Source organism: Stenella coeruleoalba (assembly GCF_951394435.1).
Source record: "Stenella coeruleoalba genome assembly, chromosome: 3".
Classification (NCBI taxonomy): Eukaryota; Metazoa; Chordata; class Mammalia; order Artiodactyla; family Delphinidae; genus Stenella; species Stenella coeruleoalba.
This window is the reverse complement of record NC_137148.1, coordinates 116,530,345-116,551,056: the sequence shown is the minus strand read 5'-3', so window position 1 is coordinate 116,551,056 and position 20,712 is coordinate 116,530,345. Positions and strand designations below refer to the sequence as shown.

Sequence of the window (20,712 nt, the reverse complement as noted above, 5' to 3'; positions counted from 1 at the left end):
TCAGACAATGATTTTCTGGAGCTCTCAGGCTCAATGGCAAACACTGTGGAATTCCCCTAAGAACAGAGTTTTAAAGCACTGGAGAAATCCACTAAGACTTGGCCTCTGGCTTATTTCAATGTCTTCCCCCCGTGGAAGCAGACAAATGAACACATGTGAAAGGAAAGCCAGTGAGTGTGGACAGCACATGCACAAAACCCAGAAAAGAATGACCAGATTCTTTTTGTGTGTGAGGATGTTAAAGAAAGGAGAAGAAAATTTCACTTCTGCTGTTCACTAGCTCACTGCTCTGCCTGGTTCTAATGGAATTTGAGGTTCATGTGAAGTAGAAAGAGGCATGAGTTTGCTTCTGGTCATGGTTTAAGGTTTTGGGTTTTACCTGAGCAATGAGTCTCACAGTTTTATGCCTCTTCTTCTGATTTACATTTTCGAATTCCAATTTGCTAGTCAGGAGTGTCTCCATTGCAAGTGACTAAAATGCTGTTCAAATCAGTTTAAGAAAGAGGGAGAGAGAATTTATTGGCTCTTGAAACCAGGAGTCCAGAGGCAAATCTGAACTTCAGGCATAGCCAGATCCGGGCACTCAAACAGTATCACCAGGAGTCTCCTCTCTTGATCTCTCAGCTCTCTTCTCTGCATTCTCAGGCAGTCCCTCTGAGAGTGTCAGAATTACATTCTCATAGCAAAAAGTTCCGAGCAGACAAAAGGCTTTCTCTTTCCCAACAGTACTAAGAAAAGCTCCAGACTGGAGTCTGACTGTTTGCATCGGCTTTGGGTAACTTGCTTTTCTCTGAATGTGTGGTTGCAGCCAGAGGATGTGACATCTTGGCTAGTTCCATGCTGTCCTCTGGAGCCTGGGAGTAAGGTTAGCCCACCCCCCCAAACCCCACAGTTTAAAATTTGGAAGGAACAGCTTCCCCAGGAAAATAGAAGCTTAGTTACCAGCACTAGGAAGAGCAGATGCCTAGCAAACAAAAAACACAGCTGACCCCTACAGGCCACCGATACCAAAACCACAAGCTTATTGAAGAGTCCTGTAGGCACATGTAACATTAATATTCCAATATTATTCCGGTAGGATAGCTTTGAATCCACTTGGGAGCCAACTCACCTTTCATATTTCCAGGAAAGTTGCATCCACTGGGGTGCAAATTCCAGCACTCAGAGGTTGTCTTGCTGAGATCATGGCATAGAACTCACCATTGGTTTTACCTAAGTGTACTCTCCTCTCTGGAAGTATTACTTCTGAAGAAAGTGCTTCAGGGAGCACTTCATGCTTTAAATGTGTTTCTACAGCACCCTGAGTTCTCAAGAGGCATCACATAAAGCCGTGCAATTTTAATTGTGACTTTTTGAAGCACTGATTCCTGAAGTGGCCTGGCATTCGGATAATGATCTTAGAAACCCAGCCCTGGAGGAAAACACATTTTTCTCCTAGGCTGTGACTCAACTGAGTATGAAGTTCCCATCAACTCTTAAGAATCTCCCTACCTTTTGATATTTTGAAAATAAGAAAAAAAAAATCAGCCCATATAAATTTGAAATACTCACCCCATATGTCCATTTGCATTTATATTTATACAATGGACTAATGATGATTTAGCACATGACATATGAAGAATAAGAACTCAGGGAAACATTAAATCCACATATTCAGTCAGCACATTTACTAAGTGCCAACCGCCAACAATGTGCCAGGGACTGTACTAAGCTCTAGAGATGTAGGAATAAGCAAAACAGATTTTCAAAATCCTTGCTTATATCAAACTTACATTTCAGTAGGTGTGTCCATTTGTATACAGTGTTGCATCTCACCTGCATCATTGACAGGAATTAGTCATAATCACCAATAAACATACAGGGCAAATTCTCAGTGAGTGCTTCCTCTAAGGCGAGGCTTCTGGCCAGTGCTCTGCATGCATTATCTCATTATTCTCTTCTTCCTAGGGATTAAAAACAGGCTTCAGAGAGATGTAGACACCTGTTCAAGGGGCCCTAGGAGGTAAGGGGTGGGTCAAGACTGAAACTCGTTTCTCCATATCTGCCTTTCAACTTGTACCTTTTCTTAGGGTGTGGAAGGGGGATGATGGGGAGTGGTGGGGTTACGGCAAACTGGAGAGCAAACTCTGTGCAAAGGGAGCCACTATCTGGCCACTTGGCCCAGGCGAATGTGGCCCAGTGCGGCCAAGTTTTCTGATTTTTTCAAGAGAAGCCGGCAAACAGGATTTTGATGTGAAAACCAATTTTAAAAACACTGTGAAAGCCAATGAAAATCTGTCTGAGCATCATTCAGGCCACAGGTCTGCCCCTCCATGAAACAGCACCCCCCAAAACTAAATGTGGGTAGAAAAACGCAAATACAGCTCTGGTTCTTGCACGAAGTAGTTGTCAGGTTGATTTGATAAGGCTAAGGCAAACAGGTGCCCCTGTTTACCAATAAGGCAAAGTCCTTAATGAAAGGTAACTGAGGGAGCAGCTGGAGCATTTCAACCCCCTACCTTGGAGGAGGTTGCATTGAGCTATCTTAGGCTGGGTTGATAGGCCATGCTTATCGGAAAGGGAAAATTTAACTTCAGGGCGGGCTTCGTGTTGCATCTGAGGTCCTAATAATGATCACTATGCTGTCAGCACACAAGATGTAGTTCAAAATAATTCTCCTCCTAAAAGTCACATTCTGCTCGCCTCCTGGCCCTTCCTTGCCTCTCCCCCTCCGCCCCAGGCCTCCCACGCTCAGCAAGCCTTTCCTCTTACCCACTCCGTTTGCCAGGGGATGGCAGCCACAGGACAGGCGGTGGTCTCATCACTGGGGTGGTCTGAGACTGGAACAGAGTTGGTTGCCTATAGGTGGCAGTGCCTCTTCCTGTCCTGGCCTTTGGAGGGAGGGAGGGGGCACAGGAGAGCTCCCACGTTTAGAAAACATTTGCACCGGGCTTCCCTGGTGGCGCAGTGGTTGAGAGTCTGCCTGCCGATGCAGGGAACACGGGTTCGTTCCCCGGTTGGGAGGATCCCACATGCCGCGGGGCGGCTGGGCCCGTGAGCCATGGCCGCTGACCCTGCGCGTCCGGAGCCTGTGCCCCGCAACGGGAGAAGTCTCAGCAGTGAGAGACCCATGTACCACAAAAAAAACTTTTGCACCATCAATAGACTGAAACTCTACAAGACGATAGTTTTACTTAAAATGTGTAAAGGAATTCCCATCTTCTGGATCTTAGCAAGATCAGAAAACCTCTGTTTACTACAGGAATTGTTTCAGAAAGGAAAGTGAAATCTGGCACATGAAAAATCCCCTTTCTACCCGCTCTCAAGATAGTAACTTTGCAGACATATGCCATGTGTATTCCATCACAGCAAAACAATGCTGTCGTGCACTGGGGACAGATTTGCTGCTGCTGCTGAGGCTGCTGCTGCCACCGCCGCCTCCACCACCTCCTTCTGTTGCTTGGATAAAGCTGAGGCATGTGGCACTGCTGTGAGATTCTTAGAAGATGGGCAATTGTTCCTGGCTGGGACCCTACAAGTCGGTTTGTACCACGAGGCTCTAAATCCTAGCTCCTCTGGGCCCTGGGAGCCTTTCCTTTGGAAAACACACATGGTAAGGACTTAGACACTTTCTGAAAGGGATAGGACAAGGAAAACGTGTACTCTCCCCCATCCCTTGCTTGGACAATCATTTAAGACAGTGGTCCCCAACCTTTTTGGCACCAGGGACTGGTTTCATGGAAGACAATTCTTCCACGGACCGGGGGTGGGATGGGGTGGGGGGGATGGCTTCGGGATGATTCAAGCACATTATATTTATTGTGCACTTTATTTCTATTATTATTACATTGTAATATATAATGAAATAATTATACAACTCACCATAATGCTGACAGGAGGCGGAGCTCAGGCAGTAATGTGAGCCATGGGGAGCAGCTGTAAATACAGATGAAGCTTCGCTTGTCGTCTACCACTCACCTCCTGCTGTGTGGCCCAGTTCCTAACAGGCCACGGACTGAAACCGGTCCATGGCCCTGGGTTTGGGGACCCCTGACTTAAGAGGTGAAGTGACTTCTCCCACTCAGGGAGGCAGGGTAATGCTATGATTAGGAGTGTCCAGAGACCTGCATTCCAGCCCCAGTTCCCCTACATACTCATCTTGGAGCCCAGAACATTTTACTAAATGTTTTTGGGCCTCAGTTTTCTCATCTGTTAAGTGGAAATGGTAATAGGCCCAGGCACATAGAGATGTCGCAAGGGTAAACTGATGCGCACAAAAGCTGCTCTCTTTGCACAGAGCACATCTCCAGGTCACCGAAGCCTCCATGTATCCTCACCATGGCTACCCTCCATCCACACCCTCGGAGAGGGAACAAGTTAAAAGGTATCTGCTTCATCTTGGCCCTACCACTAATTTCTGTGGCTCCTTGGTCAGGTGATCAGGAGTTACACATGATGACCAGGGCCACTCTAGTGCAATTCTTTTTTTTTTTTAATTTTATTGAAGTATAGTTGATTTCTAATATTGTGTTTAATTTCTGCTCTACAGCAAAGTGACTCAGTTATACATATATATATTCTTTTTCATATTCTTTTCCATTATGGCTTATCATAGGATATTGAATACAGTCCCCTGTGCTATACAGTAGAACCTTGTTGTTTCTCTCTAGTGCAACTCTTTAGCTGCAGCAGGGGAGACCTTTGCACCCACTACCCCTAGAGCCTTATTTTGGACACCACCTTTGCCTGAATTTCTGGCTGCTTTGGCCACAGTCCAGATGAGAGTGTGCCTGTCGTCCACCTCCTGCTCCAGGCCCCTCCCTGGTGAGGTCACATTGACAGCTCTTTAGGTGTGGAGTCCACCTGCCTCAGAGTGGGAGGGGCACTGTGTACACATGCAGTTTCCTGGGCTCCATCCTAGACCCACTGCTTCCAAATCACTGGAGCAAGGGCCTAGGAATCTTCAAGTAACAAGCCCTCTGAGGGAGCAGAGCCCATAAAAGTTAGCATTTATGGCCCTCTGGTACCTCAAACTCTGTAGATGTTTTCCTCAACCTGTCTCTCCTCGTGTGTCTGGCTTAACTGGACCACCGTCCGGCAGGGAAGCCAGGCCTTCAAGCCAGAGACCTGAACTTCCCTGAGTTCAGGATAGCCCTGATTACCTTGTAGCAGAGTTTGGCCCTTCTCCTTGCCCCACCGGTCCTTGTTCAGGCCTTCCCCGTGATTTCACACCAGAACCAGCAGTCTTGCTCTCCATGTGCCCAATCTGGAGGTCTTGATCTGAAATATAAACTTGGCCCTAATACTCTCTTACTTAAAATTCTCTAGGGGTTTCCCATCCCCTGCAGGATCAAGTCTGATGAGGCGTTTATTTATGTATTTTGGCCGCACCTCACGGCATGTGGGACAGTTCCCTGACCAGGGATCGAACTCTTGCCCCCTGCAGTGGAAATTCAGAGTCTTAACCAATGGACCGGCAGGAAAGTCCTTGATGAGGCATTTAAAATCCTTTCCCTTCAACCTCAGATCTCCTGCCACTCCCCTAGAGGCAAAACTCCAACTAGACCTATGTTATGCTCAGGTCTTTGAATGTTCCATGGAGCTGCTCACCTCTGGGCTACTCTAGACACAGCACCCTCCACTGGAATACCCTTTCTCCTCTTCTACTCTTCCTTCAAGTCTTGGCTGAAATGTCACCTCCTCTGGGAAGCCTTCCCAGATGTTCCCAGGTAGCGCTGACTACTCCCTCCTCTTTCCCTGTACACGTCCTCAAAATATCACCCATGACCCTGTATTTGCCTTTATTTGCTTATGTGTTTCTGCTCCACTAGACCCATGAGGGATTTGCATTTTATTCATTTCAAATTCCACACCTTTATTGGGGCTGATAAGGTCGTACGTGATCTGGCTTCCACCCAACTCTCCACCCTGTCTCGTACCCCTCTCTGCCCTACCCACTTCACTTAGTCACACTGGCCTTCAGACTGGTCCCAAGATTACCAAACTCCTTCCTGTTCTGGGTCTTTGTTCCCGCATTGACCTTTTTCTGGAATGGCCTCCCCTAGATCTTTCCATGGTTGTCTCCCTCTTGACATTCAAATCTCTGTTCAAATGTCACCTCCTCAAGAATCACTTGGCCAACCAATCAAAAGTAATCTTCCTTCCCCCATTCTCTCTTACATACCATATTTTCTTCCCTTCATAGCATTTATAGTTAATTCACTTTAAAAATCAGCCTTATTGAGGTATAATTTGCATACAATAGAACGCACATGTTTAAGGTGTACAGTTATGTGAGTTTTGACAAATACCCAAGTATCCACCACTCTACGAAAGATGTAGAATATTTCCATAATCTGTACAATTTTCCTGAGTCCTCTTTCCAGTCAATATCCTCCCTCCCCATGGCCAGCCCCAGTCAATCTCAGCTCTGCTTTCTGTTCCCATAGCTTCATTTTGCTTGTTCTAGAACTTCATTTAAATGTAATCATCCAGGAATTTCCCTGGTGGTCTAGTGGTTAGAATCTGGCGCTTTCACTGCTGTGGCCTGGGTTCAATCTCTGGCCAGGGAACTGAGATCCCACAAGCCACGCAGTGCAGCCAAAAACAAAACAAAAAAAACCAGTGTAAATATAATCATCCAGTATGTACTCTCCTGTCTGGCCTCTTTCACTCAGCATAATGTTCTGGAGGTCCATTCATGTTGTAGCATTTATCAGCATTTGTTTCTTTTTATTACTGAGTAGTCAGCTATTGTATGAATATACCACAATTTATCTATTTGCTTGTTGATGGACACCTGGGCCATTTCCAGTTTTGGGCTATTATGAATAATGCTGCTTTGACTTACAGACATAGAAAACAAACTTATGGGCTTCCCTGGTGGTGCAGTGGTTAAGAATCCGCCTGCCAATGCAGGGGACAAGGGTTCAAGCCCTGGTCCAGGAAGTTCCCACATGCTGCGGAGCAACAAAGCCCGTGCACCACAGCTACTGAGCCTGCGCTCTAGAGCCCAACTACTGAAGCCCACGTGCCTAGAGCCCGTGCTCAGCCAACGCACTGAGAAGCCCACGCACTGCAACGAAGAGTAGATAGACCCTGCTTGCCGCAGCTAGAGAAAGTGCGCACGCAACAAGGAAGACCCAACGCAGCCAAAAATAAAAAATAAAATAAATTAATAAATTAAAAAAAAAAAGAAAACAAACTTATGGTACCAAAGGGGAAAAGGGTGGCAGAGGAATAAATAAGGAGTTTGGGATTAGCAGATACAAACTACTATATATAAAAGAGATAAACAACAAGGTCCTACTGTATAGCACAGAGAACTATATTCAATACCTTGTAATAAACTATAATGGAAAAGAATCTGAAAAAGAATATCTCTATCTATCTATGAATCACTTTGCTATATACCAGAAACTAAGATGACACTGTAAATCAACTATACTTCAATTTTAAAAAATCTAAAATAAAATAAATAAATAAACCTGCTATGACAATTCATGACAAGCCTTTGTGTGGACATACATTTTCTTTTTTCTTTTCTTTTGTGTGTGTGTGTGCATGTGTGTTGCTAGTAATTACCTTATTCGCTTAATAAATATTTATTATGTACCAGGCCCCTGGGAACAGGAGTAGGGCCGTGGGGAGAGGGGGACTGGAAAGAAGGAAAGCAGGACAATGGTGTGTTGCAGAGTTGGTCACCACTGTGGGCAAGTGGGGCTCAATCCGGTGGGGAGGATCTGCTGAGGAGCAACACGGAGGGCACCTCAGAACTGTCCACCGAGCATCAGAGAAGCAAGCATATATCTGTGGGTCCAGGGTTGCCCCAGTAGGGTTAAGTTCCTCACACTGCCAAGCCACAGTGCTTGAGTCCAGACACAAGCCTGGGCAGAAGGCAAGACCTGTGGGGAGCAGCTAACCCAGGGGGCTTTTACCTGCCCCAAAACTGGTTGCCACGGCGACGGCTGAGTAAAAGGTGGGCCAGGATGGGAGGAGGGTCACAAGAGGTCTCCGATACACATTCATTAAACAAATATTTATTGAGTGTCTCCTACGTGCCAAGCACTGGGTTAAGCACTGGAAACAGTCATCAAAAAGCCAATCCCTGTCCTTACGGGGGAGACAGACAGTAAACAGTTCAGTAATTGATACAGTATTGTATCAAGCAGAGATGAGTGCCTTGAAGAAAAATAAAACAGGGTAGGAGAACTGTGAGCTGAGTGGAGGGATGGGGCTCATTTGGACCATCAGGGTAGGCCTCTGAGAAGCTGATATTAGACAGAGAGTAAATGGAGCGAGAAACTGAGTCACCTGGATACTGAGGGTAAGAACATTCCAGCGGAACAAGCTTAGGGTGTCAGAGAAACAACAGGGAGGTTGCTGCGGCTGGAGCCGAGTGAGACCCAGAGGTCAGGAGAGAGGGTCTGGCAGGCCTCAGAAATGAGCTTGAATTTTATTCTGAGTGTGATGTGAAGCATATTTTAAGAAGGGTTGTGACACGGTCTTACTTATGGTTTAAGAGTTATGTGGGGTAGTATTACACATGTATTAGAATGGCTGACATTTTTATAAAAAAGTGATAATACCCAGTGCTGGCAGGAATGCAGAGCAACCGTAACTCTCATACAATGCTGGTGGGAATGCAAAATGGTAGAGCCAGCTGGCAAAACAGTTTAGCCATTTCACATAAGTTTACACTTACCATGTGGGCTTCCCTGGTGGCGCAGTGGTTGAGAGTCCGCCTGCCGATGCAGGGGACACGGGTTCGTGTCCCGGTCTGGGAAGATCCCATGTGCCGCGGAGTCTGCGTGTCTGGAGCCTGTGCTCCGCAACGGGAGAGGCCACAACAGTGAGAGGCCCGCGTACCGCAAAAAAAAAAAAAGAAAAAGACAAAATTTACATTTAACCATGCAACCCAACAATACCACTCTTAGGTATTTACCCAAGTGAAGTGAAGCTTATGTTCTCACACAAACCTGTTGCACAGATGTTCACAGTAACTTGATTCATAATCACCAAACACTGGAAACAAATTCAAATATCCTTCAACTGGTGGATGGCTAAACAGTGGCACATCCATGTAAGAATACTACTTAACAATAGAAAAGGACCAACTACCGATCATACATGCAACAACCTGGAGGAAGCTCAAGAACCTTACGCTTATGAGTGAAAAAATTCAATCTCAAAAGGTTGCATACTGTATGATTTCATTTATACAACATCCTCAAAATGACAAAACTATGGAGATGGAGAACAGATTAGTAGTTTCCAGGGGTCAGGGAGGAGGACCAGAGAGGCATGAAGTGGGAGTGGGTTTCACTACAAAGAGGTAGCACTAGAGAGTTCCTCCTAGTGATGTGAACAGTTGTGATGTAACAGTTATCAATCTTTTTTTAAAATTTAATTTATTTATTTTTATACAGCAGGTTCTTATTAGTTATCTATTTTATACATATTAGTGTATACATGTCAATCCTAATCTCTCAATTCGTCCGACCACCACCACCACCCCAACCCTGCTTTCCTCCCTTGGTGTCCATATGTTTGTTCTCTACATCTCTGTCTCTATTTCTGCCCTGCAAACTGGTTCATCTGTACCGTTTTTCTAGATCCAACATATATGCATTAATATATATTTGCTTTCCTCTTTCTGACTTACTTCACTCTGTATGACAGTCTCTAGGTCCATCCACGTCTCTACAAATGACCCAATTTCATTCCTTTTTATGGCTGAGTAATATTCCATTGTATATATGTACCACATCTTCATTATCCATTCATCTGTCAATGGGCATTTAGGTTGCTTCCATGTCCTGGCTATTGTAAATAGTGCTGCAATGAACAGTGTGGTGTATGTTTCCTTTTGAATTATGGTTTTCTCTGGGTATATGCCCAGTAGTGGGATTGCTGGGTCATATGGTAATTCTATTTTTAGTTTTTTAAGGAACCTCCATGCTGTTCTCCATAGTAGCTGTATCAATTTACTTTCCCACCAACAGTGCAAGAGGGTTCCCTTTTCTCCACACCCTCTCCAGCATTTGTTGTTTGTAGATTTTCTGATGATGCCCATTCTAACCAGTGTAAGGTGATACCTCATTGTAGTTTTGATTTGTATTTCTCTAATAATTAGTGATGTTGAGCAGCTTTTCATGTTCCTCTTGGCCATCTATATGTCTTCTTTGGAGAAATGTTTATTTAGGCCTTCTGCCCATTTTTTGATTGGATTTTCTTTTGGGGTTTTTTTGTGGTACGCAGGCCTCTCACTGCCGTGGCCTCTCCCATTGCAGAGCACAGGCTCCGGACGCACAGGCTCGGCGGCCACGGCTCATGGGCCCAGCCGCTCCGCGGCATGCAGGATCCCCCTGGACCAGGGCACGAACCCGCGTCCCCTGCGTCGGCAGGCGGACTCTCAACCACTGAGCCACCAGGGAAGCCTGGGTTGTTTGTTTTTTTTAATATTGAGCTGCATGAGCTGTTTATATATTTTGGAGATTAATCCTTTGTCTGTTGATTCATTTGCAAATATTTTCTCCCATTCTGAGGGTTGTCTTTTTGTCTTGTTTATAGTTTCCTTTGCTGTGCGAAAGCTTTTAAGTTTCATTGGGTCCCATTTGTTTATTTTTGTTTTTATTTCCATTACTCTAGGAGGTGGGTCAAAAAAGATCTTGCTGTGATTTATGTCAAAGAGTGTTCTTCCTATGTTTTCCTCTAAGAGTTTTATAGTGTCCGGTCTTACATTTAGGTCTTTAATCCATTTTGAATTTATTTTTGTGTATGGTGTTAGGGAGTGTTCTAATTTCATTCTTTTACATGTAGCTGTCCAGTTTTCCCAGGACCATTTATTGAAGAGACTGTCTTTTCTTCACTGTATATCCTTGCCTCCTTTGTCATAGATTAGTTGACCATAGGTGTGTGGGTTTATCTCTGGGCTTTCTATCCTTTTCCGTTGATCTATATTTCTGTTTTTGTGCCAGTACCATATTGTCTTGATTACTGTAGCTTTGTAGTGTAGTCTGAAGGCAGGGAGTCTGATTCCTCCAGCTCTGTTTTATTCCTCAAGACTGCTTTGGCTCTTTGGGGTCTTTTGTGTCTCCATACAAATTTTAAAGATTTTTTGTTCTAGTTCCATAAAAAATGCCACTGGTAATTTGATAAGGATTGCATTGAATCTGTAGATTGCTTTGGGTAGTATAGTCATTTTCACAATATTGATTCTTCCAATTCAAGAACATGGTATATCTCTCCGTCTGTTTGTGTCATCTTTGATTTCTTCGTCAGTGTCTTATAGTTTTCTGCATATAGGAATTTTGTCTCCTTAGGTAGGTTTATTCCTAGGTATTTTATTCTTTTTGTTGCAATGGTGAATGGGATTGTTTCCTTAATTTCTGTTTCTAATCTTTCGTTGTTAGTGTATAGGAATGCAAGAGATTTCTGTGCATTAATTTTGTATCCTGCAACTTTACCAAATTCATTGATTAGCTCTAGTAGTTTTCTGGTGGCATCTTTAGGATTCTCTATGTATAGTGTCATGTCATCTGCAAACAGTGACAGTTTTACTTCTTTTTTCCAATTTGTATTCCTTTTATTTCTTTTTCTTCTCCGATTGCTGTAGCTAGGACTTCCAAAACTATGTTGATAATAGTGGCGAGAGTAGACATCCTTGTCTTGTTCCTGATCTTAGAGGAAATGCTTTCAGTTTTTCACCATTGAGAATGATGTTTGCTGTGGGTTTGTTGTATATGGCCTTTATTATGTTGAGGTAGGTTCCCTCTATGCCCACTTTCTGGAGAGTTTTTATCATAAATGGGTGTTGAATTTTGTCGAAAGCTTTTTCTGCATCTATTGAGATGATCATATGGTTTTTATTCTTCAGTTTGTTAATATGGTGTATCACATTGATTGATTTGCATATATTGAAGAATCCTTGCATCCCTGGGATAAATCCCACTTGATCATGGTGTATGATCCTTTTAATGTGTTGTTGGATTCTGTTTGCTAATATTTTGTTGAGGATTTTTTTTTTTTCTGTGGTATGTGGGCCTCTCACTGTTGTGGCCTCTCTCGTTGTGGAGCACAGACTCTGGACGCGCAGGTTCAGCGGCCATGGCTCACGGGCCTAGCCGCTCCGTGGCACGTGGGATCTTCCCAGACCGGGGCACGAACCCATGTCCCCTGCATCGGCAGGCGGACTCTCAACCACTGCACCACCAGGGAAGGCCCTTGTTGAGGATTTTTGCATCTATATTCATCAGTGATATTGGTCTGTGATTTTCTTTTTTTGTACTATCTTTGTCTGGTTTTGGTGTCAGGGTGATGGTGGCCTCATAGAATGAGTTTGGGAGTGTTCCTGCCTCTGCAACTTTTTGGAAGAGTTTGAGAAGGATAGGTGTTATCTCTTCTCTAAATGTTTGATAGAATTCACCTGTGAAGCAATCTGGTCCTGGACTTTTGTTTGTTGGAAGATTTTTAATCACAGTTTCAATTTCATTACTTGTGATTGGTCTGTTTATATTTTCTATTTCTCCCTGGTTCAGTCTTGGAAGCTTATACCTTTCTAAGAATTTGTCCATTTCTACCAGGTTGTCCATTTTATTGGCATAGACTTGCTTGTAGTAGTCTCTTAGGTTGCTTTATATTTCTGCCATATCCATTGTAACTTGTCCTTTTTCATTTCTAATTTTATTGATTTGAGTCCTCTCCCTCTTTTTCTTGATGAACCTGGCTAAAGGTTTATCAATTTTGTTTATCTTCTCAAAGAACCAGCTTTTAGTTTTATGGATCTTTGCTATTGTTTTGTGTCTATTTCATTTATTTCTGCTCTGATCTTTATGATTTCTTTCCTTCTACTAACTTTGGGTTTCGTTTGTTCTTCTTTCTCTAGTTCCTTTAGGTATAAGGTTAGATTGTTTATTTGAGATTTTTCTTGTTTCTTGAGGTAGGCTTGTATTGTTATAAACTTCCCTCTTAGAACTGCTTTTGCTGCACCCCATAGGTTTTGGATCATCGTGTTTTCGTTGTAATTTGTCTCTAGGTACTTTTTGATTTCCTCTTTGATTTCTTCAGTGATCTCTTGGTTATTTAGTAACGTATTACTTAGCCTCCATGTGTTTGTGTATTTTACGTTTTTTTCCCTTTAATTGATTTCTAATCTCATAGTGTTGTGGTTGGAAAAGATGCTTGATATGATTTCAATTTTCTTAAATTTACCAAGGCTTGATTTGTGACCCAAGATGTGATCTATCCTGGAGAATGTTCTGTGTGTACTTGAGAAGAAAGTGTATTCTGCTGTTTTCAGATGGAATGTCCTATAAATATCAATTAAATCCATCTGGTCTATTGTGCCATTTAAAGCTTGTGTTTCCTTATTAATTTTCTGTCTGGATGATCTGTCCATTGGTGTAAGTGAGGTGTTAAAGTCCCCCACTATTATTGTGTTACTGTCGATTTCCTCTTTATAGCTGTTAGCATTTGCCTTATGTATTGAGGTGCTCCTATGTTGGGTGCATATATATTTATAATTGTTACATCTTCTTCTTGGATTGATCCCTTGATCGTTATGTAGTGTCCTTCCTTGTCTCTTGTAACATTCTTTATTTTAAAGCCTATTTTATCTGATATGAGTATTGCTACTCCAGCTTTCTTTTGATTTCCATTTGCATGGAATACAAATGGAATGCAGGGAATTTTTGCAGGGAATTTTTCAGGGAAAAATTGGGAAAAAAATTTTCAGGGAAAAATTGCAGGGAATTTTTCCATCCCCTCACTTTCAGTCTGTATGTGTCCCTAGGTCTGAAGTGGGTCTCTTGTAGACAGCATATATATGGGTCTTGTTTTTTGTATCCATTCAGCGAGACTGTGTCTTTTGGTTGGAGCATCTAATCCATTCACATTTAAGGTAATTATCTATATGTATGTTCCTATTACCATTTCCTTAATTGTTTTGGGTTTGTTTTTGTAGGTCCTTTTCTTCTCTTGTGTTTCCCACTTAGAAAAGTTCCTTTAGCTTCTGTTGTAGAGCTGGTTTGGTGGTGCTGAATTCTCTTAGCTTTTTCTTGTCTGTAAAGCTTTTGATTTCTCCATCAAATCTGAATGAGATCCTTGCCGGGTAGAGTAATCTTGGTTGTAGGCTCTTCCCTTTCATCACTTTAAATATATCATGCCACTCCCTTCTGGCTTGTAGAGTTTCTGCTGAGAAATCAGTTGTTAACCTTATGGTAGTTCCCTTGTATGTTATTTGTTGTTTCGTTTTGTTGCTTTTAATACTTTTTCTGTCTTTCATTTTTGTCAATTTGATTACTATGTGTCTCACTCAGCGTGTTTCTCCTTGGGTTTATCCTGCCTGGGACTCTCTGTGCTTCCTGGACTTGGGTGGCTATTTCTTTCCCCATGTTAGCAAGTTTTTGACCATAATCTCTTCAAATATTTTCTTGGGTCCTTTCTCTCTCTCTTCTCCTTCTGGGACCCCTATAATGTGAATGTTGGTGTGTTTAATGTTGTCCCAGAGGTCTCTTAGGCTGTCTTCACTTCTTTTCATTCTTTTTTCTTTATTCTGTTCCATGGCAGTGAATTCCACCATTCTGTCTTCCAGGTCACTTATCTGTTCTTCTGCCTCAGTTATTCTGCTATTGCTTCCTTCTAGTGTATTTTTTATTTCAGTTATTGTATTGTTCATCTCTGTTTGTTTGTTCTTTAATTCTTGTAGGTGTTTGTTCTTTAATTCTTCTAGGTCTTTGTTCAACATTTCTCTTTTTTAAAAAATAAATTTATTTATTTATTTTTGGTTGCATTGGGTCTTTGTTGCTACACATGGGCTTTTCTCTAGCTGTGGCAAGCAGGGGCTACTCTTCATTGTGGTGCACAGGCTTCTTATTGCAGTGGCTTCTCTTGTTGCGGAGCATGGGCTCTAGGCGCACGGGCTTCAGTAGTTGTGGCACGTGGGCTCAGTAGTTGTGGCTTACGGGCTGTAGGGTGCAGGCTTAGTAGTTGTGGCGCATGGGCTTAGTTGTCTGTGGCATGTGGGATCTTCCTGTACCAGGGCTCAAACCCATGTCTCCTGCATTGGCAGGCAGATTCTTAACCACTGTGCCACCAGGGAAGCCCTGTTAAACATTTCTTGCATCTTCTCGATCTTTGCCTCCATTCTTTTTCTGAGGTCCTGGATCTTCACTATCATTATTCTGAATTCTTTTTCTGGGATGTTGTCTATCTCCACTTCATTTAGTTGTTTTTCTGGGGTTTTATCTTGTTCCTTCATCTGGTACATTGTCCTCTGCCTTTTCATTTTGTCTATCTTTCTGTGAATGTGGTTTTCGTTCCACAGGCTGCAGGACTGTAGTTCTTCTTGCTTCTGCTCAACAGTAACAATCTTGACCGTGGTGGTAGTTACAAGAATCTCTACTTGGGATTTAAGTGCATAGAACTAAACATACACCCACACACACACACGAATGAATGCAGGTTAAAAATTGGTAGGGCTTCCCTGGTGGTGCAGTGGTTGAGAGTCTGCCTGCTGATGCAGGGGACACGGGTTCGTGCCCCGGTCCGGGAAGATCCCACATGCCGCAGAGTGGCTAGGCCCGTAAGTCATGGCCGCTGAGCCTGAGCATCCAGAGCCTGTGCTCCGCAACGGGAGAGGCCACAACAGTGAGAGGCCTGCGTACCACACACACAAAAAAAAATTGGTGAAAACTGAATAAGTTCTGTTGTCTAGTTAACAGTAATGTACCACTGCAAGTGTCCTAGTTTCGATATTTTACTACAGCTCAATGTAAGATGTCATTTTTATGGGAAGATGGTTAAAGGGTACATGAGACTCTTTTATTTTTGCAACATCCTATGAGTCTATAACTATTTCAAAACTAAAAGTTCAGAAATAAAACTCTAGTTGGGAATTCTCTGGAAGCCCAGTGATTAGACTTGGCACACTCACTGCTGGGGCCTCAGGATTCCATCCCTGGTTGGGGAGCTAAGATCCTACAAGCTGCCGGGCTCGGCCAAAAACAAACAAACAATCAAACAAAAACCCTCTAGCAACTGGATAAAAACTATAAAAGTCTTTTTTGAAATTTGGGAAATTTGCAAATGGATGAATAGTAGATGACACTTGGGAATTTATTGTCACCTTTCTTAGGTGTGATAACGTATGGTCATCACTCATTCTTAGGTGATATGTGTTGAAGTTTTAGAGGTGAAGTGTCAGTGCCTACAACTTACTTTCCAATGGTTCAGCAAATATATGCCTGTTATAGATGTTATTTTAAAATATAGCAAAATGCAAACAATTATTGAATCTAGGTGGTAGATTTAAAGGTATTCACTCTATTATTATTATTATTATTTTGGCTGTGTGGCTTGTGGGATCTTAGTTCCCTGACCAGGGATTGAACCCAGGCCACAGTAGTGAAAGCACTGAGTCCTAACCACTGGACTGCCAGGGAATTCCCACACTATTATTCTTTTAAATTTATATTGGAAACATTTTAGAATGAAAAGTTAAAGAGAAAAGGGACAAACTGCTGATATGTACAACAATGTGGGTGAATCTCAAAAGCATTAAGGTAAAAGAAAGAAGCAGACTCAAGGCTACATACTGTAAGAATCCATTTTGGAAAAGGCAAAACTATAAGGACAAAATCAGATCAGTGGTTTCCAGTGGCTGGGGTTGGGGGAGAGGTCTTATTTATCACTAAAGAGCAAGAGGAAAATTTGGCAGGGGGACACATTCTATATTTTGATTGTGATGGTGGTTACATGTCTGTGTTTGTTGAAACTCACAGAACTGTACACTCAAAAAGATAAATTTTAATGTGCATCTAACACCCCCCAAAAAAGCAGAGGAAAGTAACATGTATAGAAGAACCATTAAAACACAAGCTACTAAAGACCTAAATATAAGACCAGACACCTTAAAACTCCTAGAAGAGAACATAGGCAAAACATTCTCTGACATAAATCGTACCAGTGTTTTCTTAGGCCAGTCTCCCAAGGCAATAGAAATAAAAGCAAAAATAAACAAACGGGACCTAATCAAACTTATAAGCTTTTGCACAGCAAAGGAAACCATAAGAAAAAAATGAAAAGACAACCTACAGACTGGGGGAAAATATTTGCAAATGTTGCGCTCAACAAGGGCTTAATTTCCAAAATATACAAACAGCTCATACAACTCAACAAGAGGACACAAACAACCCAATCAAAAAATGGGCAGAGGACCTAAATAAACATTTCTCCAAAGAAGACATACAGATGGCCAATAAGCACATGAAAAGATGCTCAACATCACTAATTATTTGAGAAATATAAATCAAAACTACAATGAGGAACTACCTCACACCAGCGAGAATGGCCATCATTAAAGAGTCTACAAATAACAAATGCTGGAGAGGGTGTGGAGCAAAGGGAACCCTGTTACACTGTTGGTGGGAATGTAAATTGGTGCAGCCACTATGGAAAACAGTATGGAGGTTCCTCAAAAAAACTAAAAGTAGAGATGCCGTATGATCCAGCAATCCCACTCCTGGGCATATATCCAGACAAAACTCTAATTCAAAATGACACATGCATCCCTATATTCAAAGCAGCACTCTTTACAATAGCCAATACATGGAAACAACCTAAATGTCCATCGACAGATGAATGGATAATGAAGATGTGGTACATATATACAATGGAGTACTACTCAGCTATCAAAAAGAATGAAATAATGCCATTTGCAGCAACATGGATGGACCCAGAGATTATCATACTAAGCAAAGTAAGTCAGAAAGAGAAAGACAAATACCATATGATACCACTTATATGTGGAATCTAAAATATGACACAAATCAATATATCTATGAAACAAAAACAGACTCACAGATATAGAGAACAGATTTGTGGTTGCCAAGGGGGAGGCAGGGTAGGGGAGGGAAGGATGGGGAGTTTGGGATTAGCAGAGGCAAACTATTATATATAGGATGGATAAACAACAAGGTCCTACTATATAGCACAGGGGACTATATTCAATATCCTGTGACAAACCATAATGGAAAAGAACATGAAAAAGAATATATATACGTATGTATGTATGTATAACTGAGTCACTTTGCTGTACAGAAGAAATTAACATGACATTGTAAATCAACTATACTTCAATAAAGTTTTTAAAAATTACAATAAAACACAAGCTATAGGGGGACAAAGATCTTATCTAAGACTTGTTTGTTGTCCTTATAACACACTTGGCATCTAATAAGCACTGAATATTAGCTTGTATGTGCAGTAAGTTCCCCCCACCAAGCCTGCCAAAAAAAACCCCCTGTATTCCAGGGACCCTCAGCTGTGCAGGGCTCTGTAGTACAGGCTGGGCATGAAGCAGCTGCTCCATGACTGTTTGTGGAATGGGTGATTTGGCCTTGTCTTACTCACATGGATTTGACGTATTTCCTGCTACATCCTCTGGAACAGTGAGGTCCTTCGGTGTCCTGTATCCTGATGCTCTCTGTGGCTATGTTAGGGACCAGCAACAGCTCCAGGAAGTGGCACCTGGCTGCTTCAACAGAGGCCCAGGAAAAGGCATTTGCCTTTCTCCTGAGACTTGTAAATCCAAACCAAACTTCCTTCTCCAGGCAGCAAAAACTAGTTCATATTAAAAAGAAAAAAAGAAGTTAGAAGTTCTCTTTGCAAACATAAAATGCTAAACAAACATGACACTTAGTTTTCCAACATAACTACTATTTGGCTTTCTCAGTACCAAGTCCCTTCACAGGTTCCCTGTTATCCTCATAGCACTTGAATGTGGTGGCTATTGTTAGTAGCCCCATTGCACAGGTGAGATAACTGAGGCTCAGACAGGTGAAATGACTTGCCCTTGGCCACACCCTGGGTTGCTCTAACAGCCGACCCTACTGCTTACTTACCTGCTTTACTATGTGCTCTTTCACAAAGCGTGCCGCCCCCCACCCTGCCCCCTTTCAGCCATTAGCCCTACCCCTACCCAGCAGACAGCCTTTATGTACAAACACTGTGGGTCCAACAGCATCGTATGGGCCATGAAACTCTTCTTCTGACACAGAATGGAATGTTCTCTCTGCGGTGGGGTGAGCAGTCACATCTAGGTCAAATATGGAAGGAAAGGGGCGGGTGGGGTGAAGGAAGGGAAGGGGAGGAGAGAACATGCAGAAAACACCAGATGCTCTTTCTAGTTTTTAAAAAACACAGGCATTAGGGAACACAGATTTTTATCACAGGCTGTTAGGAGGGAGAAGGGGGAGGGGGAAAAGCAGGCTGTGGAGGAAGACAGGGCTTCTATCCAGACCTTAGAATTGGGTCTGGGTCCCAATGATAATGATAATAATGATGGTGAATGATGACAAGAATAGTCACAGTTGCTGTGTGCCAGGTGCCGAGCCAAGCGCTCCACATGAATTATCTCAGGTAACATTCTCAGTAACTTTTCAGAATTAACCACTATTATTTTCATTCCCATTTTTCAGATTAGGAAACTGAGGCCCGGAGAGTACATACAAGGAATCATATATTTTCATATGTACAGACTCATGTAAATTCATTGAATGAGGTCAGGAAGGACGCACATCAATCTAACAGTAGCCATTACCTGAAGGTGTGTGTGTGTGTGTGTGTGTGTGTGTGTGTGTGTGTGTGTGTGTGTGTGTGAGACAAAGGTGGGGAGCTGTAACTTTTTGTTGTACTGTGTAATATTTTTTACAAAGGGAATGTGTATCCCAGTATGTGCTAAGAAAGAAAGAAGGAAGGAAGGAAGGGAAGAGAATGGAAAAAGAAAGAAAAAAAGAAAGAAAGAAAGAAAGAGAGGTAGGAAGAAAGAAAGAAAGAAAGAGAAAGGAAGAAAGAAAGAAAGAAAGAAGAAAAAAGAGTGGGTGGTTTTAAAGGCTGTGTCCAGGGATCCCCTAATTTGGAGCTGGGTCTCTCAGACTGCAGATCCCAGTTCCTAACCATAAGGTAGCACTGCTTTTCAAAGAAAGTCCCGAGTTCTTGCCCCAAACTCCTGACTGTGGGCAGCAAGGAGGAAATGACTTCTGAGAGGCGTCGGCCCGTTGCCCCACCCGCCTTCCATGGAATTCCTGGGGGGACAGGGCCAGTCGCGTGTCTCAGCCCCCGGGGGAGCCCAGTGCTCGCCATCCAAGCCCGGGGCCCGCCCACTGTCACGGAACGGACTCCGGGCCAATCAGCCCCGGGTGATGCCACGCCGGGAGACGACAGTGGCAGGAAATCAAGGTCAAGGCTCCGGACACAATAGGGCCATTGTCGGTCTCCAGTCAGTTGACTTTCAAGCAGCAGTTCTCCATCCACCCTCGCTCCTTCTCCCCATCCCCGCCCCCTGCCAGGAAGTCATCCAAACCCACTGCCTCCTTTTCAGCCTCCGCCCGAAGGAAGCCGCTTTCCGTATCCTACCCTAGACCCGGGAGGCCGGGCGACCCCGTGCGTGGTCTGTTACATCCACCAGGTGGCGACAGAGCACCGCACTTCTGAGGGCGGGTGGGGAGGCAGGGGCCGGCGCCGATCTGGGCGAGGGGGGACCCAGCACTTCTTGTTGTATCCAAAAAACCAAGTCAGATGATATTTTCCCTCACTTGTACTCTGAGATCACCGGGACCTGGAGTCTCAAGGCAAATGGCAAAACGGCCGTAGACAACAGCGCTTTTCCTTGATGGAGAGGAAAGCCGAATGGAAACCTCTTTACTCTGGAAATCATAGCATGTGGAACTTGAC

The 20,712-nt window shown here is 43.3% G+C and overlaps 1 long non-coding RNA gene across 1 annotated transcript; it reads right to left on the bottom strand.

Annotated features, from left to right (window-relative positions):
• Nucleotides 1-1,617: 1,617 nt before the first annotated feature.
• LOC307184509 lies at nucleotides 1,618-18,741 on the bottom strand. Its single transcript, XR_013827735.1, has 3 exons — nucleotides 18,391-18,741; nucleotides 8,684-8,800; nucleotides 1,618-1,943 (listed from the first exon to the last, which is right to left on the bottom strand). It is a non-coding gene; the product is annotated as an uncharacterized lncRNA (long non-coding RNA).
• Between the last annotated feature and the right edge of the window lie 1,971 nt (nucleotides 18,742-20,712).